The sequence below is a fragment of the Culex pipiens genome, chromosome 2, assembly GCF_016801865.2.
Source record: "Culex pipiens pallens isolate TS chromosome 2, TS_CPP_V2, whole genome shotgun sequence".
In the NCBI taxonomy this organism is placed as follows: Eukaryota; Metazoa; Arthropoda; class Insecta; order Diptera; family Culicidae; genus Culex; species Culex pipiens.
In genome coordinates, this window is record NC_068938.1 from 86691566 (window position 1) to 86707266 (window position 15701).

A 15701-nucleotide genomic window follows, 5' to 3' on the forward strand; every position below is an offset into this window, starting at 1 on the left:
AGTTTTGGGTCCCCTCCCAAAGACTCTCGGGGCTGCATCGAAATTTACATCCTGTTTGTTCAACCAAATTCCATTTCCATGACGTCACTCGGTACCGTTGAGAGAAAAAAATGGAAGTGACAAACAGCAGTACCAGCTGTCAAACGGAACAGTCGAAGAGCCCAGCACGGCGGGTTCGGTCTTTTTATGGTCAAGTGGCTCAACTCGCCACGTATGAAACCGCAAGCTCGGAACGCCCTAATGCGGGAGGATTTGACTAAATGGACTTAGCAGATGTTTAATTTACCTGCTTGGGTGTTCTGAATTCCTTGTACAATTTTTGCATAATTGAAAATGCCAATGTAAAATTCGTTGAAGCTGTGGTTTGTGTCAAAATAAAATGTTTACTAGCAGAACATTATCCCATGACGAATTAACAGTTTATGAGTTTAGATTAACTCACAAAAAATATTTAATAACACAGGCTAACAACGCAAAATGAGCCTAAAATCAGCCTAGGTATTGATTTTTTTTTTTTATCAGCTATACTGTTTTTACCAAAATTTTGGAAAAAAAATTGATGTACTAATTAATTTAAATGCATCGTTTTAATGGCGCTTACGTCACATAGACAAATTGATTTTGCATGTAAATTTTTGTTATTTTCGATCGCAAAAATTACGGATTTGGTCAAATCCCGATTGGTTGAGTTATACTCGAGAACCAGCGAGTTAAAATTACCATTCCAACTTTTTTGAAGGGTTGGGAGTTGGAATGTTAATGATAAATGAATACTTGATGATGAATTCATTTTTTGATAAAAGCCAAACTTAACGACATTGCACATTTGTTTATTTGAAGTCCTATCTCATTGAACCAATTTTACATGTTTTAATGTGAAAGAAGTAAATTTCGTACAAAATTTCATTTTTTTTTTTTAGGTGGGTTATAACAAAAATATAAGTAGGTACCTTATATTAATTCAAAATCCATGACGCACTATTTGTATGGACTAAGCCTTAGATTTATGTTGCACTTTCTATCTCGGAATTTAGTCTCATGACATTTCCGTTACGAATCTGACTGACTAGGGGAAATATACCCTTTCTAATTAAACACCTATCTTTGTCATATGAAGAGTTTGATGCTCGATTAAAGCTCCAAAAATATTATTTAGGCTATAATCTTACTTACGCCTCAAATAAGCACGCAAATTTATGCCATTTACTGGCCAAAAAGATCAAATTTAATGCACTTTTGATCATAATTTCTATTTTGCGAGACCATTTCTCATCATTTTGGTGGCACACACATCCACACGCAAGGTGATAGGTTAACTGCTTAACGAAAGTTGCCATCAATATCTTTTTACTTGCGCTAACGATTTCAAAGCGCTTAAGATATAAAATTGCTTCCAACTACCGGCAACATGTTCTTTTGCACATTAGTTAGTCACTCACTTGAAAAATAATCCCGAAAAATGTAAATAATTAGCAAGCACCATCAAAAAAACAAACGCGCCAAGTCTTTTGACGTTTCAATTTTGACTACCCATTCCAATCGAAGGCTGAAGAAAACCGAGCGAGGAGCGAAGGCTTGAAAACTAATCCCGAAAAATGTAAATAATTAGCAAGCACCATCAAAAAAACAAACGCGCCAAGTCTTTTGACGTTTCAATTTTGACTACCCATTCCAATCGAAGGCTGAAGAAAACCGAGCGAGGAGCGAAGGCTTGAAAACTAATCCCGAAAAAATGTAAATAATTAGCAAGCACCATCAAAAAAACAAACGCGCCAAGTCTTTTGACGTTTCAATTTTGACTACCCATTCCAATCGAAGGCTGAAGAAAATCGAACGAGGAGCGAAGGCAAATATAGAATAAAGGGTGGCCACCAACACCACAACGGTGCCTGTTGGAGTGAGCCAGTGATGCCAGGAAATTTTCTCTATAAATGCTACTTTTCGTGAGTGTTCGCTTAAAATTTCATCAAGTTTGGCAGCACTAAGCAGACCCGAAAGAGCGCTGGAAGAAAAAAGAACTAAGCTGAAAATAGGAAAATGGGCGTAGCCAATTGTACTCGACTGATTAGAATGCATTTGGGAATTTTTTTTTTAAATGCTTGTAAAAGGAATAGCATAACTTTTAAATAAAGTGAAAATAATCAGAAATGTTTACAAAAAGTTGCTCTACTCGTTGGTGTACTTGGTTTTAATAAATTTCAAGGAACACTCCAGATTATCCAGCATCATTCAAACACGACCGCTTATTAGGCTTAAAAAGGGTATAATTCAGGCAGACCAACACTAATTGATATTTTGTTGAAACCCGAGAGGAAAATCCTTTGCAACATGAGTTTTTTTTTGATAATGTTTAACCACATTTTCATTAAACGTTCAACCACCACTCGACCTTGACCAGACCGTGTTATATAAACTTCTTAAACAAAGTATTTGCATCGGTCTAAACAAATTTTAATGTTTTTGTGACATGTAAAAAAATGCAATAAAAGTTTCTGAATAAGATTTTTTTTGCCTTTTTGTATTTGCTGTTTTCTTAGCCAATGCAATTATTTTTCAAAGTTTTTGTCCCAAAAAATAAAAATTGAATGAAAAGTCAGAATTTTAACATTTTAGTGAAAAAAAAAACTCTTGGAAAAAGCGTTATACACCCGTACAGTTGATATGCAATCATTAGGTTTCTAAAAATATAAAATTTGATTAAAAACAAAAAAAATTGCAAAAAAAACTTTTTGCGGCTTTGAGCATTGAACATTCACTGAAATTCAAAAGATTTTTGAATAATTCAAACATTGAAAATTTAAACTTCTTTGAAAAAAAAAGACTTTGAAGGGGGGTGACAAAAACTTTAAATTAAGTTTGTACCAGCCTTATGACGAAAATGTATTTAAAAAATAAACCTAAAATATAAAAAAAACTTCAACTGATCGATGTTTTTACAATATTATCAAACTTTTTTTTTCAATAAACAATTTTCCACATTGGCCATAATCATTAAACATATTTTATTTTCGGAAAAGTTGTTCCAAATTTAACGAAGGTTACACATCCGAAAAATGGTAAGAATTTGACCATTATTGCACCTGAACCAGTTTCTTTTGTCAGTACCGTAAAACGGGGTGACTTTGATAGGTTTGAGATTTTTCCGCAAAATGAAGAGTGTAATTAAGATACGTACGGAATTGTTTAGAATCATACTGACCGTGGTAGAAAAGTGTTCAAAGTACCTCAAAAAGAACTTTTCATACAATTTTGAAAAGTTTAAAAAGTTAGTTCACTATAGTTAAGAAAATGTCGATGAAAGTCATTATTTTTAACTTCTCAAAGTGTCATGATTTTTTCAATGAACACGCTTTTGAATCGGAAAACGGAATGCATTTTCGGATTCTTTGGACAATTTTCTACTAGGAGAAGGTTAAATAAGTTTGTAAATAATAAATAATATGTGCTTTTGAAACACAATTTAAAAAAAAATCTCCAAATTTATAGGCAATTTTAGTTGAACAAATTTCATGTAAAATGTGAAAATTTGTGATTTGTGCTTTGAATTATAAATCGATAATTTTATAAACAAAACTAGTTTTAACAAATTTCAGGCCACATTCCAACATTTTAACAATTTTACCTAAAATTTGTTTGTATTTTGTTAAAAAGCTTATAAACTTAGTTAACTAAATACAAACATTGTTTTTTTTTCTTAAAAACTTTATCAGCTACTTAAGTAATGGTACATTTAACGAACAAATAAAGTTTGAACATCTAAAATATGATTTCAACTAGAAACACTATGACTATCAAAGTCACCCCGGAATTTAATTTAAGAATTTTTAACGTAACTATTTTTCTAAACACTATTGAAAAAACTTTTTTTCCAAAAAAGTGCATGGACTTTGTGTGGCTTACCCCAGTACATGTTTTAAAAATAATAATCTTGAGAAAAACCATAACTGTTGGAAAATATTCCAAAAACAAATTGAAATCCTATCAATGTCACCCCGGTTTACGGAATGCATTTTCGGATTCTTTGGACAATTTTCTACTAGGAGAAGGTTAAATAAGTTTGTAAATAATAAATAATATGTGTTTTTGAAACACAATTTAAAAAAAAATCTCCAAATTTATAGGCAATTTTAGTTGAACAAATTTCATGTAAAATGTGAAAATTTGTGATTTGTGCTTTGAATTATAAATCGATAATTTTATAAACAAAACTAGTTTTAACAAATTTCAGGCCACATTCCAACATTTTAACAATTTTACCTAAAATTTGTTTGTATTTTGTTAAAAAGCTTATAAACTTAGTTAACTAAATACAAACATTGTTTTTTTTTCTTAAAAACTTCATCAGCTACTTAAGTATTGGTACATTTAACGAACAAATAAAGTTTGAACATCTAAAATATGATTTCAACAAGAAACACTATGACTATCAAAGTCACCCCGGAATTCAATTTAAGAATTTTTAACGTAACTATTTTTCTAAACACTATTGAAAAAACTTTTTTTCCAAAAAAGTGCATGGACTTTGTGTGGCTTACCCCAGTACATGTTTTAAAAATAATAATCTTGAGAAAAACCATAACTGTTGGAAAATATTCCAAAAACAAATTGAAATCCTATCAATGTCACCCCGGTTTACGGTACCTTTTGACGATTTTCCCCATACAAACTTCAATGGAGAGGTTTCCGTGGTCAGAATGAGCTCAAATGTATAGACAACATTTCTACAACAAGCTATTTCGTTTGTAGGAATGAAGGAAAAAAAAAAGTTGGAAATTTCACAATCTGCGAAGTAAACAAAACAATGTAATGAGACTTGGTAATGATACCAACAAGAAAACAATCGGCTCATTTTCTTGAAAAGTTTAAAAATTCAACTGATCATATTTTCAGAAGATATCATGGAAGCATTCACAATCGTATATTGAATAACACAAGTAAATAATTTCAACCAAAAACTGTATTTTTTTTCACTCCGCATTGCGAACATTGATAACGTTTAGCTTGGATGACTCACAATGTCAATGAGCAACACGTTTTGTTGCTCATTGCAGTTTCGATAAAAGTTCAAACCATTTGGTCAGCTTTGACCAACGCAAGGCACTTTTTGTACGAGAACACAGACACACAAATGCACGCACGACTACCACCGAGGGGGGAAGAAAGGAGGTCGTGTTCCTTTATTTGGTATTAAATTGGTGGCGCAAAGGCAATCGAGGTCTGCGTGTCTTCCTTATAAGGCGTTACAACTCTACAAGTCAGCAGATTTCGCTTTTACGGCGCGCTACGGCGGCTTGCTGCGGCCAACATTTTTTTGTCGCGAGCCTTCAAGGCAGCCACAGGTACGAGAGGTTGGTTGGGCCCGTTCGGAGGAGTTTGTTCAATAAAATTAAATTGAACTTCTTTTTCGCGTAAAGTTAAATAAATGAATAATTTTTCATTTTGTATGGTACTGCATTTTAAGAATTTTAACATTATTCAAATAATTTTTATATCACTAACTCACGGTAAAAAGAGCAGAACAGCGCCTTACCCACACCAGTTGATACATCTATGAACGAACCAGACACGTTCATTCTGCCCATTAATGTGTGTGATATGTTTTGAATGTTTACCTTCTTGGTTGGGCTCTCAACTGGTCACTTAATTTCGATCCTATAAGGTGACGGCGGTCGATCGTTTTGGGTTATGACCAAATTAGGACTGTTTGTAGATTTATGTGCAAAATTGGTTATATTTTTTTTTTATTTATATAGAAGTTTTTTTCGGTGATTTTTTAAATAAATTTATTGCTTCTTGTTTTTCTAGAAACATTAAGAAAAATGACCAATCTTCTTTTTTTGATAATTATACCATCCTTCATAACATTTTTTTTCTTCTGTTTTTTGCAATACTAAGGTTTATTTTTTATCAAAGCACTGGAAAAATCACGTGAAGCAAAACAAACAACCAATCCTTAATTCATTTGAAAATACTCAAATTGCTTGATAACTTTAAACCAGGGCTGCGGAGTCGGGTCATATTTCAAACGACTCCGACTCCGACTCCGGCTCCGGCTTTCAGCTCCAACCGATTCCGACTCCAACTCCGGCTTACCAACTCTAGCCGACTCCGACTCCGACTCCAGCTTTCAACAAATGGTTGACTCCGAATCCGACTCCACTAATTTTTAAATATTTCAAAAGTTAATTTACTATTATTTTTAAAACATTTATAAATAGGATGATTTAAATACTCTCTAAGTGTCATATTTTTTGGAGGAAAATCAGTTCGAATCACAAAGGTATTTTAAGTAAATTTGGATTTATTTACTTAACCTCAAATTAACATTTAATTTAATCAAAGCTAATAAATTTAAATATTAAATTGTTTTTTTTTTTAATTTATCATTAAAATACATCTAGCCTAAATGATCCATACAACATATAAATTAAATTGCTAACTTTAAGGCTGAAATTTATAAGAAGCACAGTGACTATCAAAGTCACCGTGTTTTTTAAGTAACAATTTTAAAGAAACTTTTTTTTAAAGCTCCATTGATTTTTTTAAGACGGACCCCTTTCAAATATCCGTGACCTACAATATATTTTACCTAGGAATTTTCGATTTGTTGATATTTCTTCAATCTTCTCCTCAAACGAAGCTTTATGAATGATCGTTCCGTCATATTGGCGTTGGATATACAGTATGAGAAAATTCTACCGATTGAACAATATTTTGATTTTGATTTTTATAAATAGCTTTTTATTATAATTACCTTTTTGGTAATGACATCTTGAGATTTGTTCAACAATAATTTGCAACGATATCAAAATAGATTGTCTGAGGATCAACATTCGCAGATTTTAGTAGAGAAATAGTAAACATTAAGATATATTTATTATATTCAATGATTATTTCGAAACTAGTTGCAACTTTTTTTATATTTTTTGCCAGTGTCAATTATTTTGAATGCAACACTCTGTTTTTTGTTTACTTAGTTATAAACAAAATGCGTATGAGCAATACTCTACGAAATCGGTCTTTTTTCTTAAATTTTTATTTTTGTATTAGTTTGTCCATATAATTTTCCATACAAATTTGGCAGCTGGCCATACAAAAATGATGTATGAAAATTCAAAAATCTGTATCTTTTGAAGGAATTTTTTGATCGATTTGGTGTCTTCGGCAAAGTTGCACCGTTTTCAAGTTAAATCCATTTTTAGGTGAATTTTTTGAAAATAGTCACATTCGTCAACATTCTTGAAATTTTCCGATCTTTTCGAAAAAAATATTTTGAATTTTTTTAAACCAAGACTAACATTTCAAAAGGACCAAACATTCAATATTACGCCCTTTTAAAATGTTAGTCTTGGTTTAAATTTTTTGAAAAGATCGAAAAATAGGAAATGACGAATGTTTCATATTTTAACATTGAAAATCGGACCATTAGTTGCTGAGATATCGACATTAGAAAATGGTGGGTTGTTTGGGTGGGACTTAGAAAACATCAATTTTCCTGTTTTTAAACCTTTGCATGGTAATATCTTAGCAACTAAGGGTCGTATCAACAAAGTTCAAAAGTGCAAAATATAGAGAATTTTTTCAGCTCTTCAAAAATATTTTTTTCAAAAGTGGGCAAACATGTGCACTAATTTAAAAAAATGAAAAACTTCGACTATTTTCAAAAAAGTCACCTAAAAATGGATTTAACTTGAAAACGGTGCACTTTATCAAAATTTCACGTAATTACTTTTTTGATTGCAAATTTGATTTTTCATCGAAAAATGAAGTTAAAAAAATTTTGCGACCAATTTTTCGATTTTTTGAAAAAATCAGTATTGATTCAAAAATTCATAACTCGCTCAAAGATTTTTTGCACAACCTGGAAATTTCTGAAAAGTTGGCATTTAATGTCCTCTAAAACATATCAAGAAAAAAAATAAAAATAGTGTTTTTTGCAAATCAAGTTTTAGTGACAAAAAGTTAAATAAAAAAATCACCAATTTTTTTTACCGTGTTTCATTTTTTCCTTTGTAGTTCGTATCCATACCTACAACTTTGCCGAAGACACCAAATCGATCAAAAAATTCCTTCAAAAGATACAGATTTTTGAATTTTCATGCATCATTTTTGTATGGCCAGCTGCCAAATTTGTATGTAAAATTATATGGACAAACTAATGATGCAAAATGGCTTCTTAGGGCATACCGAAGGCACCAAAAAAGTTTCAGTCGGGTTAAAAAATACAAAAAAACGAATGACCGAAATCTGAGAGAACTGTTCGTTGATTATTTGTTGGAAAAGTTATACTTTCAGTGATTTTTTCCGATTTCCAAAAGTGATTATCTTCTTATGTACCTCGAAACTTTTTTCCATAAAAAACATTTACTAAAAATCTCCAAGACATTCGGTTTTGGAATAAAAGGAGATTTGAGTGTGTACTTTTTTCATAAAGAACTGGATTAAATTTGGTCAAACTTGAATTGAAAGGGTACATAAATATAGGCAAAACGAAGCAGTCAAGAATCAATTAAATATTTCTGACTACAAGACCAATATTGTTTATTATTTTTTGAGTTATGATACAACATACTTGGGTAAGAGGGGATTAACAGGTTATCATTTAGTTTGCTTTTGGATTTAGAAAAAAATCTTGTGAAAAAGGATTAATTTTAAAAAAATTGCTATTTTTCCGTTTACCTATTTCTTCTAAGAGCAATTCCAGCCCAAAACAAGATTTTTTTAGGTACATTTTTCTCGACCCTCTCCGATTTCAATGAAACTTTGTAGACATGTTATCCTAGGCATATATAAGCCATTTTTGTGTATATGGAGCCAGTTACACTCGATAATGACATTTGAGAAGGGTGTAAGTGTTTTAAATATGTTTGTATTTCGTAATTTAAATATTGCTTTATCTCGAAGCCGTTGCATCGTATCAAAAAGTGGTCAAAGACAAACTTGTAGGAAATTTGACGGGCTTTCCTAAAAAATTACACTGAAAGAAAAAAAAAAAACAAAAAAACATTTCAATTGGATGTATGGGCTTATAGATATAAGCTAATTACATTGCTCATAAATAAAAACATAATATTTTTTCAGTGTAGTATAGTAACCTAGATAGTAAATTAGCTTATATCTGTAAGCCCATGCATCCAATTAAAATGTGATCAAAGACAAACTTATGGGAAATTGGACGAGCTTTCCGGTAAAAATATTTTCGAGACTGGAAAATCAAGTCTGTCATAAAGAAATTGCCGAAAACTATCAAAAATCCTATTTTTTCAACATTTTTATTTTTAAAACCGCTGTAACTTTACAAGGATTGGACTTAGGACAATGGAGACTTTTATGTAAAATTGTCTGGAAAATCGACTCTCGTGTTCGTTTTTTGAAAATTTTGACGTTTAGAGCACTTTTCAAAAAAACAGTTTCAGTAAATGATTTTTGTATTTTTTTTAGGTGAGTTGCTCCATCCTGCATTTTTCGTGAGTCTTTTTGTAACATTTTAGGCTATTTTCACAAAAATTTTGAACGAAAAAAAATCGTGGGCTCACCTTCAAATTTAATCAAAAAATCTCATAAAAGTGGAGTGGTTTTTTCTTTCAGTGTATTTTTTTTCGGAAAGCCCGTCAAATTCCCTACAAGTTTGTCTTTGACCACTTTTTGATACGATGCAACGGCTTCGAGATACAGCAATATTTAAATTACAAAATACAAGAATATTTAAAACACCTAAGCCCTTCTCAAATATCATTGGCTCCATATACACAAAAATCGCTTATATATGCCTAGGATAACATGTCTACAAAGTTTCATTGAAATCGGAGAATGTCGGGTACAACCGATTCCCTATTTGACATGGAATTGCTCCTAAATAGTCCCCATTTATACCTACAATACCGAAGACATGAAACCAATTAGAAAATTACTTAAATAAATTTTCCAATATTTTTTGTATGGACAGCAGCCAAAATTGTATTACGATAAGTCACCTAGAAATATTTAATTTTACTCCTTAAAAAATGTGTATTTTTTGACGTTTGACGTTTCATCTGCAAATGTAGTAGTAAAAATCTAAATTTCGTCCGATAATCTTGAAATTGATTTTATGAGTTGTTTTTACTGATATTTCATGTATAAGAGAGGAGAAACAAGTTCGGATTCGATTTTTTCTCTTTGTGATTGTCTAAAGAAACGCATTTGATGATGATGTTTTCATCGCCACTATTTAGTTTGTTATATAGATTATTATTTCACTCTGGGAAAATGTATCTGTAAAGGAATAAAAAGTTTTATAGTTTTCTGAATTATTGAACCTAAATTTTTTGAATTTGAACGAACAAATATGGAAATTTGAACGAACAAATATGGAGTCTTGAATGCAAAGGTCCTATTGCATAGAAAACCCATGACGGATAGGTTGTTTTGAAAATTTAATCTATAAATCATGTACATTTTTGAACAATATTAAATTTAGCAGTTTAAGTTTGTGCATATTTCCAAATCATTGTCATCCCGGGCAGACGGTTATAACAAAATTCAATTCAATAACAAAAACAAATCAAAACGACGAATAACAAATCTTGTTATAAATAGCATAAAATGTTATTGGCATAGAATTTTTAAATATCAAAAAATTTTATTCCAAGTTATTTCCGTCTGCTCGGGATTACTTGAAATTTTGAATGTTTATTTGGGACTAAAATAACTTTGAAATGTCTGTAAATTTACACAAAATGTACGTAAGGTTTTAGAGATTACAGGAATTTTTTTTAATACTGTTGTAAGTAATGAAAAAAATAAATTGAACATTGAGAACCATTCTTTTTTTTGAGATTGTTTGACCGCTCGATGCTAACTAAAATCATTAAATTTAAAACCTATCTGTCAACATTGTATCGCGATTGAAACGTTTTCTCACGATAAGTGATGGAATGCCAATCCAATACGAAAACTCGCCAAAATTGTACTCCCAGCGTTCGACGCCAACAAATATAAAAGGGTGTGGCCAATCACAAAAAAACGAACAATTTCAGTCAACAACAACAAAAAACCAAGTTGCAATTACCAAATAAACCTGCAAGCCGACTCGGCGAGACCTCGGATGTGACTGTAAAAGTGCATCGCCATTTATGGCGAAAAATTGAATAATCGTTTATCTTTCTTGGGCCGGCAATTTGGCCGGGAAAAGTATTGAGATATTGCCACTGAACTCGCAAAATCGCGCAAACAGTTGGCAGCTGGTCTGGTGGATGAACATCTCCTCGGACGAAGTAGTTACTTTGCAATTGCAGCCTCTTGTTTTTTTCGCTCGATTGTCATCGAGTCGTCTGGTGATGTGCCCTTTCTGGGACTGTTGATGGCCGTTATTGGCGAATATTGTGCCGTCCGTCCCGCCGGGTGTCCCTCAGAGGCATATTTATAAAGTCGTAAATATACAATTAGCCCCAAAAACATGAACCGTTCTCGGACATGCAAGCAAGCTGAGCTGAGTGGTTTTCTGTCCGTTTCTTGCGACATGTCCCAAATTGACATTTTTGAAACTTTTTGAAAATTTTCGTAAAAATGTTTTATTAGCAACACTGCTGCACGAGACATCGTGAAATTTGTACGGTGCACTTATCGCCGTCATTCAAATTAGCAAATGACCCCAATTTGTCTCCCTAAGGGACAGGTTGTAACCTCCAGCATCACCATTGCAGCTGTCGGTGGATCATTTTCTCTCGTATGTTTTTTACGGTCAAAATTTCTCTCCGTCTCCCTTTCTCTTTCAATTGTCCATGTTGTTGTTTTTCAGAGACGCGAAAAGCGGCCGCTCATTGATTACTATCATCATTATTGGAAGCTGCCGGCCTGCCAACAACAGCAGTGCCGAGTCAGTAAGGACTTTTGTTAGTATTTTTTGTTAACTCACTCATTGTCGTCGATGTCTCTTCTCTTTCCACTGCTTCGTTGTTGTCCCTTTTGGCGCTCTCCGCGCGCACATATGCAATATTTATAATATTCTCGTTATGTCAGCAGCATTTCCACTTTTGGTCAGATCAGTTTTTTGCTCGGTGTGTTGTTGTTGTCCTCCCTTTTGGAAGCGGTCCGCTAGGGGAGACTGGGGAAATACGCTGAGAGTAATTGCTATTTCATCTAGAATTAATTAGTACTAAAGAAAATTCTATAGATATAAAACAACGAATAAATATTTTTTTCGAAAAGATCGGAAAATTTCACGAATGTTTCATGTTTTAACATTGATAATCGGACCATTAGTTGCTGAGATATCGTCATTAGAAAATGGTGGGTTATTTTGGTGAGATTAACTTCAATTTTCGTGTTTCTTTTTCTTAAAGCGGCTCTATCTCAGCAACCCGAGGTCCAATCTTCAATGTCTCTTAGACAATTTTATAGCAAATTTTCTGAACTTAAAAAAAAAAAATTTAGAAGCGGTCACTCATGGTCACTATTTTTAAAAATTGAAAAACTGCAAATATTTCGCTAAAATCAAACTTTCGGTGGCTATATCTTGAAAACGGAGCCCTTTATCAAAAAATCTGTAGAGTACTTTTCGATTGCAAATTCAATGTTGCATCAAAAAATAATGTCAAACTTGTTTTTGCATGAAACTTCAATTTTTTTTCCAAAAATCTCAACAGCAGCTTCCGATAGTCCGCCTTGAGAATAAAAAAAATCCTATAACCTCACTTATGCCAATGGTCGTATCGCTTGCTTAGGGCGACTCCCAGACCTTAACCTTTCACAACTACCAACTCCACGCGACACTTGCGCATCCTTGTTGTTTAAATTCGATTAAATTTGATCAAACGGTCAGTTTGATCGAGTTCCACTATAAGGTTGGGAAAAAGAGCCTGCGGTTTCGCTACCTTTTTCTAAGTAAGTTCAGCATCAACACTTCCCGTGCTCCTAATCCTTATTCCTCTCCCGGTGAATGGTGGAGATGGGAGCGGCCGGCAATGGATGGCTTTCATGGTGATGCCTGTCCTGTTCTGTTAGAATTGGTTTTAATTCCCTTTAATCAATTTCGAAGCAACTTGGGCTGGACAATCATCACATATACATGACGAAATCCAGTCTGCAACCCGCTAAGATCACCATCTCCAAGCGAATGCGAATGCGAAAATGCGAAACTTCATTTTTTTCCATAAATCACAGTTTTTTCAAAAATTCATAACTCGGCGGCAGATTTTTTGACCATGTTTCTCTATGGCTCAAAAGTTGCGGATTTTTGTCCCCTAAAACATATCAAAAATCTCGAAAATCAAAAAATACGTATTTTTGGAAATTGAGTTTTAGTGAAAAAAAAGTTGGTTAAAAAATCTACATTTTTTTCCGTGTACCTATTTTTTTCTCAAAAGTCCTCAACAATACCTACAACTTTGATGAAGACACCAAATTGATCAAAAAATTCACTCAAAAGTTACAGCTGTTTGAATATTTACCTACCATTTTTGTATGGACAGCAGCCAAAATTGTATGGAGACTTGTATGGGTGAACCAATGACACAAAATAGCTTATTTGGTCATAGGGAAGGCCCTCACAAAGTTTAAGTCAAATCAAAAATAACAAAAAATAAAAATGGTCGAAATCGGCCGATTATGTAGAGAGTTGCTCTCCTTAAACATTCTTCTACCTAACCCCAACATCCCCCAAAGCTCATTCGCAACATAGTACTTTAGTACCTTTTTTGTCCATTCCCATCTGGCCTGTTGCTGCTGCTGCTGCTTCTGGCTTGCTGGTGGTTGATGCCCCTGGGCCTAAAGGTACACCTTTTGCGGGCGGCGATTTCGCGTACGCGTCCGAAAAGTACCCCCCCGAAAAACGTGATCTTGATCTTTCTACCAAACACAACAACCAACCCCCCCGTCCCTTGGAAGCACTTGGCCAAACTTGGGCATAGTGTTGCTGTTGTTTGGGGGTTTTCGGTAGTATTTTATACACCGACTGTGGCATGAATAATATCATGCGGGCCAGTTTTGCAACCTGCCTTCCTGCGAAACGAGCTGCAGCAGTTACCTCTAGATGCCTTATTTTGTTCCCATGAGTGTTACGTCGAGATGAAGTTGCTTTCCGCGCGAGAGTGAGAATCTCGTGGCGTCAACTACCGTCATGGGAGGAATGCTGGTACATTAAATTTTATGAGCTTTAAATAAAAAACTTTGTGAGTTTTAAATTTAAAAAAATATGTCAATGTGATTAATCAAATTTCATTTCTTAATAATATTGTACAAAAATAAGCATTTTTGCCAAATTTAACGTCTTGTCTTTTTTATAGCTGATCATTAAAAAAAATATGAAAATTTTAACACTATTTTGTTACAAAATATGATCCTCTCTGACGTGGAAGTGAGCTTCTAAATAAAAAACTTTGTGAGTTTTAAATTTAAAAAAATATGTCAATGTGATTAATCAAATTTCATTTCTTAATAATATTGTACAAAAATAAGCATTTTTGCCAAATTTAACGTCTTGTCTTTTTTATAGCTGATCATTAAAAAAAATATGAAAATTTTAACACTATTTTGTTACAAAATATGATCCTCTCTGACGTGGCGTTTTGGAAAATCGGAAAGAAGACATTTGGGTCATACCAGCTCATTCAGAGCAGCATACCCAATTGTATATTTAAGTCTGGTTATTATTGATTTTTAAATTTACTTCAAAATAATTAACAATTTACAAAACGCGACAAAAAATTTTTGGAAAGGAAAACTTTTTCAGAAATTGTTCTGTTGATATTTGCCACAAACAGGGTTGTTACGGACGGCGCGGGTCGCGCGGATGGCGCGTATCGCGCGGATCTGGCGCGGATTTGCTGGCTAATTTTGCTCAGGCGCGGATTTCGCGCGGATAGCAATTTTGATAAACAAAAAATAATTGAGAACGATAGAATTTCTTTCAAATTACAAAGGAAAATATTATTAGGAATTAAATAAATTCAATCTTATTCGTTGAGTGCGAAAACACTTATTTCTAAGAAGTTGTTAATGAAGAAAATTTTCTTCTAAAAATTATTGATTTTTTTTTTCTTAATACGAAACTTTGAAATAATCTTCAAGGAGCGATTTCGTTAATGTATTGAGATTTGTTATATAAATTTAACATAACATTACAATTCATTATTTTTAAAACATCTGCCTAACAATTCAAATAAATACCAATTTTATTAAAATCAAAATAACAAAATTCGGAAAAATTACAAAATTTATAAATTTAAAGCTGTGAAACTTTTTAGATTTTCTATGTTTTTTCAATATAAAAATTTATTTTTTTAAATTTTTGGATTGTTGAAAAAAAAATCTGTTGCCACTCTGATTCAGGTAGAATTGATTCTACTCCCAATTATCACAACATGACGAAATCCACTTAGAAATCTGCTAATATCTCCGTCTAAAAGCGAAATGTAATGTTAAAATAAAAAAAAAGAAATCTGGAGTTCAACAATTTGAAATTTCAGAATTGACATATTCAAATAATAAAAAAATAGAATTCATTATTTGAAATTGTCAAAACTTACAGACCCAAAAAACGTAAAAAAGTACGAATTATTAAATTGAAAAATTGACAATTTTTCTTTTAATTTTTAATTTTTCAAGAAAGTTTTTAGGTTATCAAATTATTTAATTATTAAATTTTTAAATTATTATATTAAATTGTTAAATTTTTTAATTATTAGATTTTTAAATTATTAGATTTTTAAATAATTAAATAA

The 15701-nt window shown here is 32.5% G+C and overlaps 1 protein-coding gene across 1 annotated transcript in view; it reads left to right on the plus strand.

Annotated features, from left to right (window-relative positions):
* LOC120417350 (myosin-2 essential light chain) overlaps nucleotides 1–15701 on the plus strand; it is a 28471-nt gene that overhangs the window by 376 nt on the left and 12394 nt on the right. The gene's annotated exons all lie outside the window — the stretch shown is intronic.